The sequence below is a fragment of the Saimiri boliviensis genome, chromosome 9, assembly GCF_048565385.1.
Source record: "Saimiri boliviensis isolate mSaiBol1 chromosome 9, mSaiBol1.pri, whole genome shotgun sequence".
Classification (NCBI taxonomy): Eukaryota; Metazoa; Chordata; class Mammalia; order Primates; family Cebidae; genus Saimiri; species Saimiri boliviensis.
Genome location: NC_133457.1, coordinates 84,777,672 through 84,794,770, shown reverse-complemented (window position 1 = coordinate 84,794,770; position 17,099 = coordinate 84,777,672). Strand labels below are relative to the sequence as shown.

Below are 17,099 nucleotides of genomic sequence, written 5' to 3'. Positions count from 1 at the left end.
AATAGCTGACTATGAAATATGTAATAATTTTCATTTATGTGTCCGTTTGTATCTTATTTTACTTGCCTCTGTGAATTCTAAGTCTTCAGAAGAGTATATTCTTTGTTAAAACACTTTTATGTTCTCATATTACTACTGACATTCATATAGAAGGAAACCAAAATATTTCACCCCACAATATATTTCTTTGACAGATTTTGAGATGGCTATTTAGAAAGCTTGCAGACAGGAATAGCTGCAAAGCTGTTTTTTTGTAGACGAGATTTATACCTGTAGAAAAACTAAAGTGAAATAAAAAGCAGATACAAACAGTCCTTCTCTGAGGCTCTCCCTTGTTCAGATCTAGGAAAGAGTAATGAGAGTTTGACACTTTTGGAAATCTGACTAAGAAACTTTAGCTACAGATTACCATCTATTTTTTTCTGAGGCCTATTGCATATGAGGTTTCATCTGCATAACAAGAATGCTTTTGCTAGCTCAAACTTTTCTCCTTTTCTCTTTCTGTCCATCAGCACTCCTAGACCCTATTCTTCTGTAACGTCAAGATGGTTAAAAGCATTAACCACTTGGACATTTCTTGGTGTCTTTATGTTTTGTTTGTTTCCTGTGCACATAATGTGTGTGCCTTTTTTTTTTTCTTTTAATCTATTATCTGTTTAATAGACTCAAATTATCAAAGCTTCAGGGAAAAGAGTTAAACTTCCCTACAATGTATTTGTTTAACAAGTATATCTTGAGCATAAAGTATGTGCCAGCCGCCATTCTTAGTGGTCAAGACAAATTAGCAACCAAATCAAACATGGCTGCTGATGGCATGGGTTTATAAGCTGGACCAGGTTTGGGGAGACAGACAAAATACAAATGCACAATTTTATAATATGCCATAGGGTGATCAATGTTGTTGTAAGGGTTATTGATGAGTTTAAAATGAAGAAACTGAGGCCAGTATAAGAAAATTAAATGCCAGTTTATTCAGCTCCCGGGCGAGGTTCTATGGTCAGGGGAAAAGAGGCCAGAGAAGTCGAGCTGATTTCCGGGGCATGAGGTTTTTGTGCCTGTGAGTAACGAGCAACAGCAGGGCGCTCTGATTGGCTCTTGGGGAGCGGGATTGGGCTGCTATTGGTTGTTGGGTTGTTGGGCAGGTTTTTTGGTGCAAGATTTGATTAGGGTTGCATCAGCCTGAATTCCCGACTGGAGGGCTGGGTGCACAACTGGGTGCTGAGTGCAGAGCTGGGTGCTGAGTGCAGAGCTGGGCGGCTGTCTGGGCTCCTGATGAGGCGTCCAGCCTTACAGTTGTCAATAAAATTGAAGCAAGGTGAGTGTATAAAGAGTCATGGCAGTGCTATCAGCTGAGTGGCCAAAGATGTTCCCTGATTAAATGATTCTCTGGGGGAAGAAAGAAAATAAAAGGTGTTGAGGGTGGTGATACCGGGATAAAGGGATCTCAGTGAGAATCAATAAAGAATGCAAAGACCATGAGGCAGGAATATGCTAGCGGTTTAAGAAAGTAATGGGGCTAATTCAGCTGAAGCTGAGGAAGAAAGGAAAGTTCCAGAGGTCAGTTGCACAAGCCTATCTGATTTGGTAACTTGTGGGCAATCGGCTGTTTTCATGCCAAAAGAGATTTTGGAGGTTTATCTCAAAATCAGTTGACTTCATTTTTTATGCCGTATGCAAATTATTCAGCTAGCAGCACAATACCATTCAGAGGATAATTTACTCTCCTGTCAGTATTAGTGAATGCTTTATCTGTTGTCTGCAATGTAACACTGGCTGCATGGTTGGGCAGACCAGAAAGAAAATGCATGCGCTGCTGAATGGTGTCCTCTTCCTCTCTTTTAGGAGAGCTTTCTTGCCCATCTCCTATCATTATATTGAAATTTAGAAAGATGTTTTTTTCCTGGGCCAAAAATCAGAGCAGGATGGACGTGGAGGGTTGTATAAATGACTTAGAAACATCTCTATCTTTTAACCTAGGATGATACTTGAAATTTTGGTGAAATCTTTTTAACTTCGCCAATAACATTCCTAGTGATGAATTTTCAATGCAAGGTAAAATGTTTTAAAATACTGAGTAGTGACTCACAGAGGGCAAGTCTGACACAATGTGTCTGTGATATTTCCGTAGCTACTGAAAATTTGGGGGGCCATGGTTTTCTTTACCTTGGCCTTCTTCCAGTTCCAAGAACCTGTCAAGTCTCCTCCTGGCACAGAACATTGCATGTGCTGTTTTTTTCTGCTTGAGTGTACATCGTGATGATCTGGAAATGCCCAGACCACACCACAGACACATTAAATCAGGATATATGGGGTGGGAACCTGCCATCAGTACTTTTTAAAGTTCCTGTGGAATTTCAGTTTGCAACCACTGACACTTAGTTTCTCGCTCTCCTCCCATTTCACTTCACCCTGCTCCTCTTTGATTTCTTTGCTTAATAATATTTCCTGAAATACCTTTGCTGACACTCCCCTGGACCAACCCCAAGTCAAATTCACCTATTCTCTGTGTACCTTCCCTTTGGAAGGTTTTATCATAGTAGTAATTTTACATTTCTTTGTGATAGTATCTGTTTAATATTTGTCTTCTCCAAACTCTTTAATAGACTTGTTTACTGTGACACCTCACACTTGCAATCCTGGTATCTTAATTCCAAGAATAATGGTTAAATCTGAGTTCAGTTATTTCCCTACCTTTTTTTCCCTGAATTATCAAGCTCACTAGTTGCTGGCAGAACTCATTTCCTTGTGGTTGCTGGACTGAGGTCCCAGCTTTCTTCCTAGCTGTAGAACAAGGAACACGGTCAGTTTCAGGAGGCCATGCTAGGTCCTTGTCACTTGGCCCCTTCTATCTGAGCAACAGAGAACCTCCTTGCTGTAGAATCTGCTTCCTGCTTCCAATCTCTCTGACTTTTCTTCTGTAACCAGCAAGACAAACCTCTCTTTGTTTTTTCACAAGGCTTGGATGATTAAGTCTGGCCTATCCAGATAATCTCGCTTGCTTAAAGTCAACTGCGCCATCATAACCTGATGACAAAAGTGAAATCCATCAAATGCGCATTCCTGGTGAGGCAAGAGAATAGGCCCTGGAGGCAGGGAACCTAAGGACTTCCTAGAACTAAATCAAACAAAAACTTCAGCTATAACAGAAAATAGCCTCTTCATTTACATAGGGCATACACTAAGCAACCAATGGGAAACCTCTAGAGTGTATTGAAACCCCAGACAACTCTGTGACCAAGGTCCTTCCTTGAGCTACTTGCTTGGGCCCGCTCCCATCCTGTGGAGTGTGCTTTCATTTTCAATAAATCTCTGCTTTTGTTCCTTCATTTTGCTTTGTGCGTTTTTTCCAATTCTTTATTCAAAATGCCAAGAACCTGGGCACCTTCCACCGCTACACCTGGGGATTATGCAGGGCGTGTAAACTGGGGATGGATATACCGACATTTTGGAAACTATTTTATCATTCTGCTGACCACAACTGGTATTAAACAACTTTTCAGCTGAGATTGAGAACCACTGGACTAAACATATCAAGTATTTCAAATGGCAAACTATTAAGTGATCTTTCAACAAAATTAATTTTTAAAGAAATGCTTCTTCTAGTCATCAAAACCCAAATCACCAATTAGGGAACATCAATAGAAATTCTAACAGAGATTTACTTAGGGCATGATGTGAAACACAGGAGAAATGCCATCTGAGAAGCCCTACCTGTGGAATTGAAATTACACCATTTCTGAAATCTGGTATATCTGACAGGTTCCAACCAGAAACAGCACTCACCCAAACAGTCCACCTGAAGATAATTGGTGAAAAGGCTGATTGCTGATAATGAAGTTGAGGCTCAGGAAAAAATCAAGGGATAAAAAAACAGACCACCAGAAGGGGAAGATAGCCGTCACCTGAGGGAAGATTTGGCATCTCTGGAGTCTCTGAAGAGTCAGAAGTATGGCGGAGCGACAGAGCTGCTGTCGGAGTCCAGGTAGGGAAGCGAGGACGGGCAGGGAGAAACTGACTTTCTCATCTCCCATCTATTGATCTCTGCAAGTTCTTCCTAGAGGCCTGGGTTAGGTGGAAATTGGGAGAGGCTGTCCAGAGAGAAAAGCCTCCTGGGGTACAAACCTCCTGGGGTACAAAATGGGAGAAGGGAAATTGGTATGCAAATGGAGAATAACCATGACATCTTAAATTAAATTCCCATATTTTCAGATTGAGGAAATATGGGTTGAAAATTGAAAAGTGGTATAACATGGGAATTCCTTATGCCCTAAAATAAATTAACAGACTGGTTTCCTATGTGGGTAGGTGTTGCCACCTGAATCACTTACTATCAGTCCTGGGGCCTGGGTTCCCCTCTAGTTTTATTTTTAACTTTTCAAGTTCCATGTAGATTGGCTGAAGGGAAATGAGATTGGCAATGGGGTAGGAGGCAGAAAAAGAGAAGTTGAAGATGTATATGTATCTTATTTTCATCACTAATAATATGTATATGCCTTTAAAATAGTATAAGCAAAAAGTTGTCTTGTTAATAGAATAACAGTGTCAATAAATTAGGACATTCCTAAATATACCTCACACTAAATAGGAGTAATCTGCTTGATATGTATGAGTTAAATGAAGATAAATGATATTTTTAGCAGACATGGAACTTTGAATTATTTGTTAATTTCTAATTTATGCTAAGATTTATAGCATAGGCAAATTTTAAATCCTCTTCCAGCATACTTCTGATTATTCTTCATTACAATCAGAAAACTACCTAAGCAATTGCCTAGGGAGAGGGACAGTTTCTCTGCTGTTTTTGCTTTCCTTCTTACCTATGCATGTGTTTACATGTTTGTCTCTCTCAAGTGTTGTCAAAATAACATTGAACATACTATACAATCACTTTAAAAGTTCCCAGTTGCATGTTATTAGTATAACATTAATAAGCAATAAGCAATATTCAAATGTTAAAGCAAAACAAAAAGTAAGAGATTGAAATGATAGGACGACATTGTAATAGGAGACAGGATTATCAGCAGAACAAAGATCCTGACAGATTTCTGGAAGACGCAAAGAAGTTAGTTGTAATCATGCCAACAGGTGATTTGAATGAGCTCAGAAGCTGGCAGGTGAGTTTTGAGTTCCTCATTCTACGGCCTGTGTAATTGGCTGATATGGAGAACGTAACTGAATCTGAATAGGAAGTAGGGGTTGACTGAACTGTTTGCTAAATGGCTTATAGAATGTCTTCTCCAGCCTTCCTTCATCGTGAATGCAGCAGCAGGACTCATTTCCAGGATAAAGCCAGAGAGGACTCAAAAATAATTGCCCAAAATATAACCATTTAAGGGCTGCTAACCAGCATATACTTTCCAGTAGGAATGGCTACAATTACATACACTGACAATATCAAATATTGGTGAAGATTTGGGGAAAATAGAACTCCCATGCATTGCTGATAGGAGATTCTGGTACAACTGCTTTGGAAAATAGCTTGCAAATATCTTCTAATATGTATTATAAACACAGTTTCTTACCCTAGGTGGAGTAAAATAGAGCACATTAAAAATGTGAGTATATGTGCACCAAACAAAAGTGTTCTTAACAACTTTCTTTATCATAGGCAAAGACTGAAATAAATCCCAATGAGTATCAACACTGGAAAAGATAATTTCCTGTATATTGATATAAGAAATAATATTCAGAAATCGATATGAATAGATTATAAGCAACAGTGTGGATAATATCAACATAATATTTAATGAGAGCAGTGAGTCACAAAAGAATATATGTTATCTTGTTTCTATTTTGTATAAATTTTAAAAAATTATTCTATGATAGTCAGTCAGGTCAATGATGCTTTCTGGGAAGGAGGGGTCAGGAGGGGTCAGTAACTGAGAAGAGGGCACAAGGGGAAACTTCTGAGGCACAGACACTGTTTTAGTTCTTGACTAATGCTGTGATTATACTGATCGGATTATTTTGAATATCTCAGCTATGATTTGTCCACTTTTTGTATGCATTTTATAATTAAATCATTTTAAAAAACACAACTGCATTGCATATTGGAGATAAATAATTAGATTGACATTAACATTCTCACTTTAGCAACCTTATATCTTAAAAAAAAGCTTCAAAATTCTGATGGGGAAGAAAACCCTAGAATTTCCTAGAATTCTGTCTGAGAAATAAAAGATATGTTTATTTTTGTGATGAATTCATTATGTTCGTCTTTTATATATTTCTAAAAGAATCCAGGAGAAATAGAAAGGCCTTAGGAGACAATAGAATTAACCCAGAAGAACAGGAAAAAGAAATAAGAAGACATCTGTATTGTATTTATGGCCTCGAAGCATTTTATATCATCCAACAAGTAGTATGATTAAAAAAAAAAAAGTGGATGCTTTTTTGGAATGTGATAAAAGACAATTTTTTTCTAACAAGAAACAAATAAGCAAATACAATGAAATTCTCTGGGAAAATTTATAAAGTTGTATAAAAAATCGTATTACACATTTGAAGAAGAACAAAATGTACCTTACCTTGAACATGTGATGGAATGTAAAGGAATACATTTGACACTGACTGTTAGAAATATTCTCTCCTGAAAATGATTTAGCATAAGGGACATATTACTTGTTTGTGAGTTCAAGCACAGCATTGATTACTGAATAATCATTATAGTTTTAATATTGTTTATCAGCTCATAATTTTCAGAACCAAACTTTGGAGGCAAAACTTTATTGAAATAGAGGTCAGGCTGGGCGCGGTGGCTCAAGCCTGTAATCCCAGCACTTTGGGAGGCCGAGACGGGTGGATCACAAGGTCAAGAGATCGAGACTATCCTGGTCAACATGGTGAACCCCCATCTCTACTAAAAATACAAAAAATTAGCTAGGCGTGGTGGCGCATGCCTGTAATCCCAACTACTCAGGAGACTGAGGCAGGAGAATTGCCTGAACCCAGGAGGCGGAGGTTGCGGTGAGCCGAGATCGCGCCATTGCACTCCAGCCTGGGTAACAAGAGCAAAACTCCGTCTCAAAAAAAAAAAAAAAAAAAAAAAATAGAGGTCAGACTATAAATGCTATATAATGTAACATTTTAAAAGCCATACAATGCTTGGAAAATTCTGACAAAGTGGTAGAGGTAGAGACTGATAAGCCAAGTTAAGGATTTCACAGTATTAAATACCTCATCTCATGTGACGAGGCATCAAGAGCCGCGGCTTAAAGCTGATGGTTTAAAATAGAGATCTCAGTACATGATGTAAATTCTTTACAAATGTAATTTAAAAAATAAGAGGAACAAGGTAGGAGAGGTATAGAGAAAATATGCTAAATAGTTCTTGTGTATTGAGCCTTACCAGATACTGCTCAGCATTGATAAATCCAGACAAAAAGGCAGGATTTTACTTAGTGTTACCTCTAAAAGACTAAACAAAAAACCAGTCAAAAATTCTTGTCTATTAGGGAAGGGTATGGAGGGGTGAGAGAATGAGAAAGATATGGGAAAAAGTCCTTTTTTTTTTTCTTTTTTTAGACCAGGTCTCTGTTGCCCAGAATGGAATGCAGTGGCATGATCATGATTTACTGCAGCCTTGACCTCCTGGGATCCTCCAACCTCACCTAGGTAGATGGGACTAAAGGTATGTACCACTACATTTGACTACTTGTTAAACATTTTTTACAGAGACAGAGTCTTATTATGTTGCCCAGACTAGTCTCAAACTTCTGTGCTCAAGTGATCCTCAGACACCTTCCAAAGTGTTAGGATTACTGGCGTGAGCCATCATGCCCAGACCTGTGAAAAGTCTTCTCATTTGGTACCTCTTTGTTTTCTGATGTTTTATTTCTATGTGATTATATTACATCTGTTAAAGTAATAACTAATACAAGTGCTCAATTAAGATAAAATAATTTTTAAGTTACCTAGAAGCAGTAATATTTAAACAACCCATATACCATGCTTATGTTTAGAAATTCTATGCTAAAGACCTAATTTTACTACCACTGGAAAATGTCCCTCATTTTGCTTTATGTGGTAAGTTGCCAAATTAGTCACATTTTTCAACTCAAACCATATAGAGATGGAGTTTTCCCTATCCCCTAAAATCTGCCTGGCCTTGTGACTTGCTTTGGAAAATGGAATGGTAACAAATTTGATGCATGAGGCTTGGAAATTACTTACACATTGGTCTTTCTCTCTCTTGCTGCTCTTGAACTTGAGACTTCTATGTGAGGAAATGTGGGCAGGGTGTCTGAAGGATGAGAACCACATGGCCCCCTAGAGCTGGCCAAACTCCAGGAAATGAGTGAGGCCATGCAAGATTATCCAGCTGTCAGCTGACCTGGGAGTTCACCACAGACTCCTGAGTGATCCTCTCCAAGATCACTTATGCAATCTCAGATAAGATAAACTGACCAGCTGTCCCACAAAGTTGTAGGATAAGCAGACAGGCAGTCATAGTTTTATGTTTTACAGTGGTTCTTTGGAGTAGAACTAATTGATACATTTCTTTTAAAATAGGGGCATTTTGACTATTAACATCTCATGGCAAGATTGTAGATAGTAACAAGATCATACTAAAAGAAATTCTTGAGAGATGACTGAAAAAAAAAAAGTCATGTATCTACTGAACCTTCATGAGATTGGCTAGGCAAATTTCAACATAATACCAAGCACAAGTGTCAAAAGAGAGATACATTAGACTTCATTAAAATTAAATACTTTTGTGTTTCAAAGGACACTGTCACAAATAAATCTATCTTAGAATAGAAAGCGAGTTTGTCCGGATACAACATTTATGTGACTTTCTTCACTGGTGCACGTTTTGTGGTATGTTCATGCTAAAAATACTTGTGCCTTATTTAGATTCTTCTAAATCTGCCCAGGTTATGCTTTGCTATCCTTTGTACATCAAACCAGCTTTAAGATTCTGCCAGAACTGAAAAGGACTCCCACATAATTGAACTAGGATTAAATATTAGGGTTTGTCATCTGTAAAATCTACAAGGGAGCATTAGGTAGAACATTCAGTTATTTAACTAACAGAGACAAAGATTTGCTGAGCAATATTCAAATTAGACAATCGTTATTTCCAAGAACATTTACATCTTCAGAGTAAGTAAAAATTAGGTACCATTGGGAATTAATCTAAAAGATCCTTTAAAGTTTAGGATTGAGGCATTACAGATTCTTTTTTTTAAAAGAATTATCAGGCTATAGTGATCTTTAGAGGAAAATCTTAACAGTCTAGATTTACTGCAGTCAAACATCTAGATTAGGTGCTTTAAAATTCTGACAGTTCAAGGGTCAAAAATTACAGCAAGGTGCCAAAACAACTCAGTGGGGGAGAGAATAGTCTTTTCAATAAATAGTGCTTGAACAAGTGGATTTCCACAATGCAAAAAATGAGTTTGGACTTCACTCTCACACCATAGACAAAGGCTTAATTCAAAATGAATTATAGATGTGAATGTAACAGCTAAAACGGCAAAACTTTGAGGAAAAAAAATATAGGAGTGAAGCTTCACGACATTGGCTAGGCAAAGTTTGACAAATACCAAACACAAGTGCCAAAAGAAAAGAGAGATATATTAGACTTCATCAAAATTAAACGCTTTTGTGTTTCAAAGGATACTATCATAAGACAATCTTCAGAATAGGAGAAAATATGTGCAAATCATATAGCTGATAAGGTTGTGGTATTCAGAATATACAAACAATTCTTACAACACAACAAAAGGACAGCTCAGTTGAAAAATGAGCAAAGACTGTTAATAGACATTACTTCAATTAAGATGCAAATGATTAATAAGCACATGAAAAGATGCTCTACATCATTAGCCGGCAACGAAATGCAAATCAACATCGTAATAATATAACACTTCCTACCCACTAAGATGGCTAAATTCAAAAAGACAGATAATGACAAGTGTTTGTGAGAATGTGGAGAAATGAGAATCCTTATACATTGTTGCCAGGAATGCAAAATAGTGTAGCAGCTTTGAAAAACAATCTGGCAGTTCCTCAAATGGTTAAACAAAAAGTTACCGGTGACCCAGCAATTCCCCTCCTAAGTATATACCCCCTACAAAATGAAAGTATATGTCTACACAAAAGCTTATATATCATGTTCACAGTAGCATTATCTATAACATTTTAAAAAGTAGAAACAACCCAAATGTCCATCAACAAATGAAGAGACAGAATGTAGCATATCCTTACAATGTAATATTATTTGACTATAAAAAATGAAGTACTAAAACCTGATATAATTTAGGAAAACCAAGAAAACATACTAAGAAGCCACTCACAAAAGGCCATATACTTCGTAATTTTAATTGTATGAAATGCCAAGAATAGGCAAATCCATAGTGATTAAAAAACAGTAGTTGCCAGGTGCTATAGGAGTGGGAATGAGGGGCATGGGATTTCTTTTGGGGGTGATGAAAATGTTCTAAAATGAGATTGTGGTGATGGTTGCAGAAATCTATGAATCTACTTAAATCAACTAAGTTGTAAACTAAAATTGAGTGAATTATATAGTACGTGAATTATATCCCAATAAAACTGTTATGTTTTAAAAATCATATCAGATGACTTACTTGACCTCATGTGAATAAATTACCAAAACCTTAATGTCCTTGACCAAATAAAATTGAATTTGAGGGATTTAGATATTTAAGAGGCTGCCAATAAGTCTCATTTTTAGTCAAGTATAGAAAGCTAGATATATTAAACTCAAATCTGCTAACTCAGCATGAACTTCCCGTTCCTGAGTACTAAAGAGAAAGTATTTGGTGTTCTATCCTTGGTCAAGGAATAGTTACACTGTTCTAAGTTTGGTTTATTATATATTTCATATCTGGGTTGTCCAAGCTATTATTTAGAAAAAACATCAAGAGAAGTTATGAGGATTTTAAAAATATGAAATATAAGTAAAAACAAGAGTGAGCTTTTTAAAGTTCTTTCCCCAACATGTTCATGTTAAAAACACATGCTAATATTTCATCTTTGTTTCTTCAGCTTGGCAATGAAACAGGCAAGGTGTATAATCTGTATTGCTTTAGTATTCTTGTGACTGTTTTTTGCTCTAAATTTTGCACAGAGTAATTTCTCAAGATGATACTTCAAGAAGAAATGAGAGAAACATTATCTTGTTTTACATGAGAAATTCATCAGATGAATTAATAAAAAAAATAGTTTATGGGAAGGGTGGTGAGTAGATTGTAAGGGGAGAGAATTAAAATCAAATTACTCATAATTTTTAGTGTTAAGATTAATTCAAAAAGTAAAATCAGTGACTCGATTGAGTTCAAATTACTGTTATGTATTTAGGGTAACTTGAATTTTTGCTTATTCATTTTTCTTTTCCTATATTGTAATCTTCTCAAATCCAAGTAAGAAATAACTAGTTTCTTACCCAAAGTATCAGTAAGTGCTTAATAATAATGACAACAACCTCTTGAAATCTGCACTAGATCAAGCATGTCTATTTAGTCTTCAGAGCATTGTTGGGGTATGATTATTTCACATCACAGATGAAGCAGTGGAGCCTCATACAGATCAAATTATTAAATTATTTCTGAAACATTGAATATACATAGAGGAATCAAATCTAAGTTATTTGCTGAGTCATTTATTTAAGAATTTCACTATTGATTAACCTGTCTAATGACGACCTATGCAATGATTGATAGGTTTTGCCATGGACCTGCTTTCCAGTTCACTCAAAACTCTGGGTATTTGTGTACAAACAGGTACATCTAAGTTTCCTGGGGGCAACAGAGTGCCTTGAGTGCATTCTAAACTCGTGTACAAGTGCCATTTGCTACCCTATTCATGACCCTAGAGACTTTGCCTTTTGATGGAACTGAATACTTTCTTCTAACTTTCATTCTCATGGGTGTGTTTCATCCATATTCTCTATCTATGGTCACTCTGTTCCATTTTTTAATTTCCATGTATTAGTACAGTTTCCAAAGCTCTTCTTGTTATTGATTTCTAGTTTTATTTCTTTGTGGTCAGAAAAGATACTTGATATGATTTTGACTTTTTTGAATTTGTTGTAGTTTATTTTATGCCCTAACATATTAGTCTATCCTGGAGAATGTTCCATGTGCTGATAAAAATACTTTTTTTTCAGTAGTGGTTGGATAAAATATTCTGTAAATGTCTGTTAGGGCGATCTGGTCTAGAATATGGTTTAACTATTGTTTCTGTGTTGATTTTCTGCCTGGATAATCTGTCCATTGCCAAAAATGAGGTGTTGAAGTCTCATACTATTATTGTGTGGCAATCTACTTTCTGCTTTAGATTTATTAATATTTGCTTTATATGTTTGGGTGCTCCATATAAATTTACTATTGTTATATCTCTTGCTAAATTGACCACTTTCTTCTTATAATATATAATGACTTTGTCTCTTTTTACAGTTTTTGACTTAAATCTATTTTATCTGATGTAAGTATAGACCTGTTCATTTTTTGGTTTCTGGTTGCATGAAATATCTCTGAATCCCTTCACTTTCAATCTATTTATGTCTTATAGGCAAGGTAAGTTTCTTGTAAACAGTATTTAGTTCTTTTTTTTTTTTTTAAATCCATTCAGTCAACCATTATGTCTTTTAATTGGGGATGTTAGTCCATTTATATGTATTGTTATTATTAAGGAAGACATTACTACTGCCTTTTTATTACTTGTTTTCAAGGTGTTGTGTAACTCCCCCCTCTCTCTCTCTCTGTTTTTTTTTTAACCTTATTTTATTTCTTTGTGGTTAAGTGATTTTTCCTCTAAGAGTATGTTTTATTTCATTGATTTATATAGAGTCTTCATAATCTTGAGTGAATTATATAGTAAGTGTTCATTATTATGAACACTTTTGGCTATGATAAATGGAGGATGCCTCCAATTAATACTGACATTATTAACATGGTGAATATTTAGAAAAGTGGGCATTTTATTGGGGGCTAAAACTGAGTAAGTGTTTTAGAGGTAGTCTTTGAATCTTGATTGCCTTGCTAAGATTTTAGACTTCATTTTATCTCAAAAGACAACATTAAAGTGGTTTTTGTTGTTGTTTTTATTTTGAAGAGGAGACTAATATGATGCAAGCTGTGTTTCTGTGCTTACTGTGGTTAAACTAAAAACCTCTAGGGGCAGAAGAAGGCTATATTAAAAAACAAAGGGCTTGAATAGGAGAGAAGCTTTTCAAGCAATGAAGCAGAAATGCAGAGAAAAGATGGACCTGATCTCAAGTATGTTAAAGGAAGAAATAATAAAAATGCTGGGAAAAGTTACAAAATTTCACAACTGGTGGATCATGAGAATAAGCAAATAAAATGTGTGGTTATGAGCCAGAAGCTTTTTCCTTTTTTAAAATTTGTGTTACATTATTCTACTCACAGGTACTATCTAAAACTTCCAAGTAAATTTGAAAAGCTTATTTGAATTTAAGGAAACTATAGAATCCATTCTCATGACTTTTCTTCACTCAATTACTTTTCAGGACACCATTGTGAAAATAAATTTATATTTTGCATTATATTATGCTTTAACTGTTAGTTATATTTATGAGTACACTTAAAGTTGAATTTTATTGAATTATACTTTAATTTTATTGAATTATATTTAATTTTATTTTGCTCCAATGTTATGATTATATTTTTTCTAGAAACTATTTCTATTTAAAAAACACCCAAAAGAGGAGCCATCAACAATTATCATTTTTTTATGTGCATGAATTTTCTGGGTTAGGATTTTAGACAAGAATGGCTTTTCTATATTTCATGATGTCTGAGGCCTCAGCTGAGAAGACTATGGCTGTGATAACTTGAATTTCTTGGGGGCTGGCATTTTCTAGGTATTTCTGAAGTTTAGCCAGGGATTACTTGAGGCTTAGCCTGACATAACTTGCAGGCTGAGCTCAGCCAGGACTGTCAACTTGAGCACTTACATGTGACCTCTTTAAATGGCTTTCAGTTCCTCACAACATGGCATCTGGAGTCTGGGTTTTTAGCATGTTTTAACATGAAGGTTTTTAATATGAAGTAATAGTGAATATTATCACCAGACTTTTCTGCATCTATGGATTTGTGTATGTTGAACCAACCTTGCATGCCAGGAATAAAACCTACTTGATTGTGTTGGATTATATTTTTGATGTGCTGTTAGATTGGGTTTGCTGGTATGGTATTTTCTTGAGTATTTTTGCATCTATTTTCCTCAAGGACATTGGCCTGAAGTTTTCTCTTTTTGTCGTCTCTGCACGGTTTCAATACCAGAAGGATGTTGGCCTCACAGAATGAGTTAGGAAGCAGTCCCTTCACTTCAATTCCTTAGAATAGTTTCAGTAGGAATGGTGTCAGGTCTTCTTTATATATCTGATATAATTCAATCTGTCTTATCCTTGGATTTCTCTGATTGGTAGTGTTGTCATTACTGAATCAGTTTTGGAACTCAGTATTGGTGTGTTCACTGCGGGAGGTGGCAGTAGTGACCTTTATGACCATTTAAAATAGAGTATATATACTGAAAAGTGAGTTTATGATTTTTAAACATTATTTTCATGTAAAACTTTTAATTTCAGGGCAGTTAAAAATTCTGTTAATATTTCCTTTACATTAGCCAGTGTTTTTCCTGATTTCCTTTCTGATGCAATTATTCTGCCTTGTCTATTACACATTTATTCCTGCAGTAAATACTCTAATAAGCTTGAAGGCTGCTTTTCCTTACATAGGGAAAAGAGAAAAAACAATCCTGTGGGTTCCCACAGTCATTCCCTGTCATATAATACCTACTTGGTCTCATGTGGATCTATAGATTCCCAACATTTCCCCTAGAAACTCCCTCATAAAACATTGCTATCACCTTCCTTCTCTCTCTCTCTCTTTTTTTTTTAAATCAATGGTTACATTAAGTTCTGGATACATGTGCAGGATATGCAGGTTTGTTACAGGGGTACATGTGTGTCATGGTGGTTTGCTGCACAGATTAACCCATCACCTAAGTATTAAGTCCAGCATCCATTATTCTTTCTGATGCTCTCCCTCTCCCTGCCACCCAACATACCCCAGTGTGTGTTCTTCCTCCCAATATGTCCATGTGGTCTCATTGCTCAGCTCCCACTTAGTGAGAACATGCAGTATTTGGTTTTCTGTTTCTGCATTAGTTTGCTTAGGATAATGGCTTCCAGCTTTATCCATGTCCCTGCAAAGGACACAATCTTGTTCCTTTTTGTGGCTGCATAGTGTTCCATGGTATATATGTACCACATTTTCTTTATCTAGTCTATAATTGATGGGCATTTGGGTTGATTCCAAGTCTTTGCTATTGTAAATACTGCTGCAATAAACATATGTGGGCATGTATCTTTATAATAGTATGATTTGTAGTCCTTTGAGTACATACCCAGTAATAGAATTGCTGGGTGAAATGGTATTTCTGCTTCTAGATCTTTGAGGAATCACCACACTGTCTGTCTTCTACAATGGCTGAACTAATGGACAGTCCCACCAACAGTGTAAAAGCATTCGTTTTTCTCCACAATCTTACCAGCCTCTGTGGTTTCTTGACTTTTAGTAATTGCTATTCAGACTGGTGTGAGATGGTGTCTCACTGTGGTTTTGATTTGCATTACTCTCATGATCAGTAATATTGACCTTTTGTCTTATGTTTGTTGGCTGCATGAATGTCTTCTTTTGAAGAGTGTCTGTTCATTTTCTTTGCCCCCTTTTTAATGTTTTTTTTTTCCTTGTAAATTTGTTTAAATTCCTTGTGGATTCTGGATATTAGATCTTTGTCAGATGGATAGATTGCAAAACTTTTCTCCCATTCTGTAGCTTGCCTATTCACTCTGTTGATAGTTTTGTTGTTGTTGTGCAGAAGCTCTTTAGTTTATTAAATCTCATTTGTTAATGTTTTCTTTTGTTGCAATTGCTTTTGGTGTTTTGGCATGAAATCTTTGCTTGTGCCTATGTCCTGAATATTATTGCCTAGATTTTCTTCTAGAGTTTTTATGGTTTTGAGTTTTACATTTAACTCTTTAATCCATCTTGAATTAGTTTTTGTATAAGGTACAAGGAAGGGGCCCAGTTTTAATTTTCTGTATATGGCTAGCCACTTGTCCCAGTGTCATTTATTAAATAGGGAATCCTTTTTCCATTGCTTGTTTTTGTCAGGTTTGATGAAGATCAGATAGTTGTAGGTGTGCAGACCTATTTCCAAATTCTCTATTCTGTTTGGTTTGTCTATGTGTCTGTTTTTTGTACCAGTACCATGCTGTTTTGGTTACTGTAGACTTGTAGTATAGTTTGAAGTCAGATGTGTGATGCCTCCAGCTTTGTTCTTTTTGCTTAGGATTATGTTAGCTATCTCTTTTTTGCTTCTGTGTGAATTTTAATATAGTTTTTCCTGATTCTGTGAAGAATGTCATTGGTAGTTTAATGGGAATAGCAGTGAATTTGTAAATTGCTTTGGGCAGTATGTCCATTTTGATGATACTGATTCTTCCTATCCATGAGCATGGAATGTTTTTTCCATTTGTTTGTGTCCTCTCTCATTTCCTTGAGTAGTGCTTTGCAGTTCTTGAAGAGATCCTTCACTTCCTTTGTTAGCTCTATTCCTAGGTATTTAGTGATAAGGGGAGTATCACTACTGACCCCACAGAAATACAAATGGCCATTGGATAACACCTCTATGCACATAAACCAAAAAGTCTAGAAGAAATAAATTCCTAGGTGTGTACACTCTCTCTCTGAAGACTGAGATAGGAAGAAATTGAATCCCTAAATAGACCAATAACAAGTTCTGAAATTAGGTTTACTTAAACACAAATACTGTGCCATCTGCTAAGTGACTAATGAGCAAGTGGTCTATACAGCATGGGTCCTCTAGACAAGGGGATCATTCAAGTCCTAGGTGGAGTGGAGCAGGAGGGCGAGCGATTTCATACACTACTCAGCACAGTGTACAATTTAAAACTTATGAATTGTTTATTTCTGGGATTTTCCACTTATTATTTTCAAATTGAGTAGACCACAGGTCACTGAAACCCTAGAAAGTGAAACTGTGGATAACTGGGGACTATTATGTATTGTACATCTGATGAAGTA

At 36.1% G+C, this 17,099-nt stretch overlaps 1 long non-coding RNA gene across 1 annotated transcript in view; it reads left to right on the top strand.

The window, feature by feature from the left end:
* LOC141585678 (uncharacterized) overlaps window positions 1-17,099 on the top strand; it is a 298,927-nt gene that overhangs the window by 121,606 nt on the left and 160,222 nt on the right. Inside the window, exons 4-5 of the long non-coding RNA XR_012519299.1 lie at window positions 3,760-3,982; window positions 7,525-7,630. This is a non-coding gene — a long non-coding RNA (uncharacterized LOC141585678). The remainder of the gene's footprint in view (window positions 1-3,759; window positions 3,983-7,524; window positions 7,631-17,099) is intronic.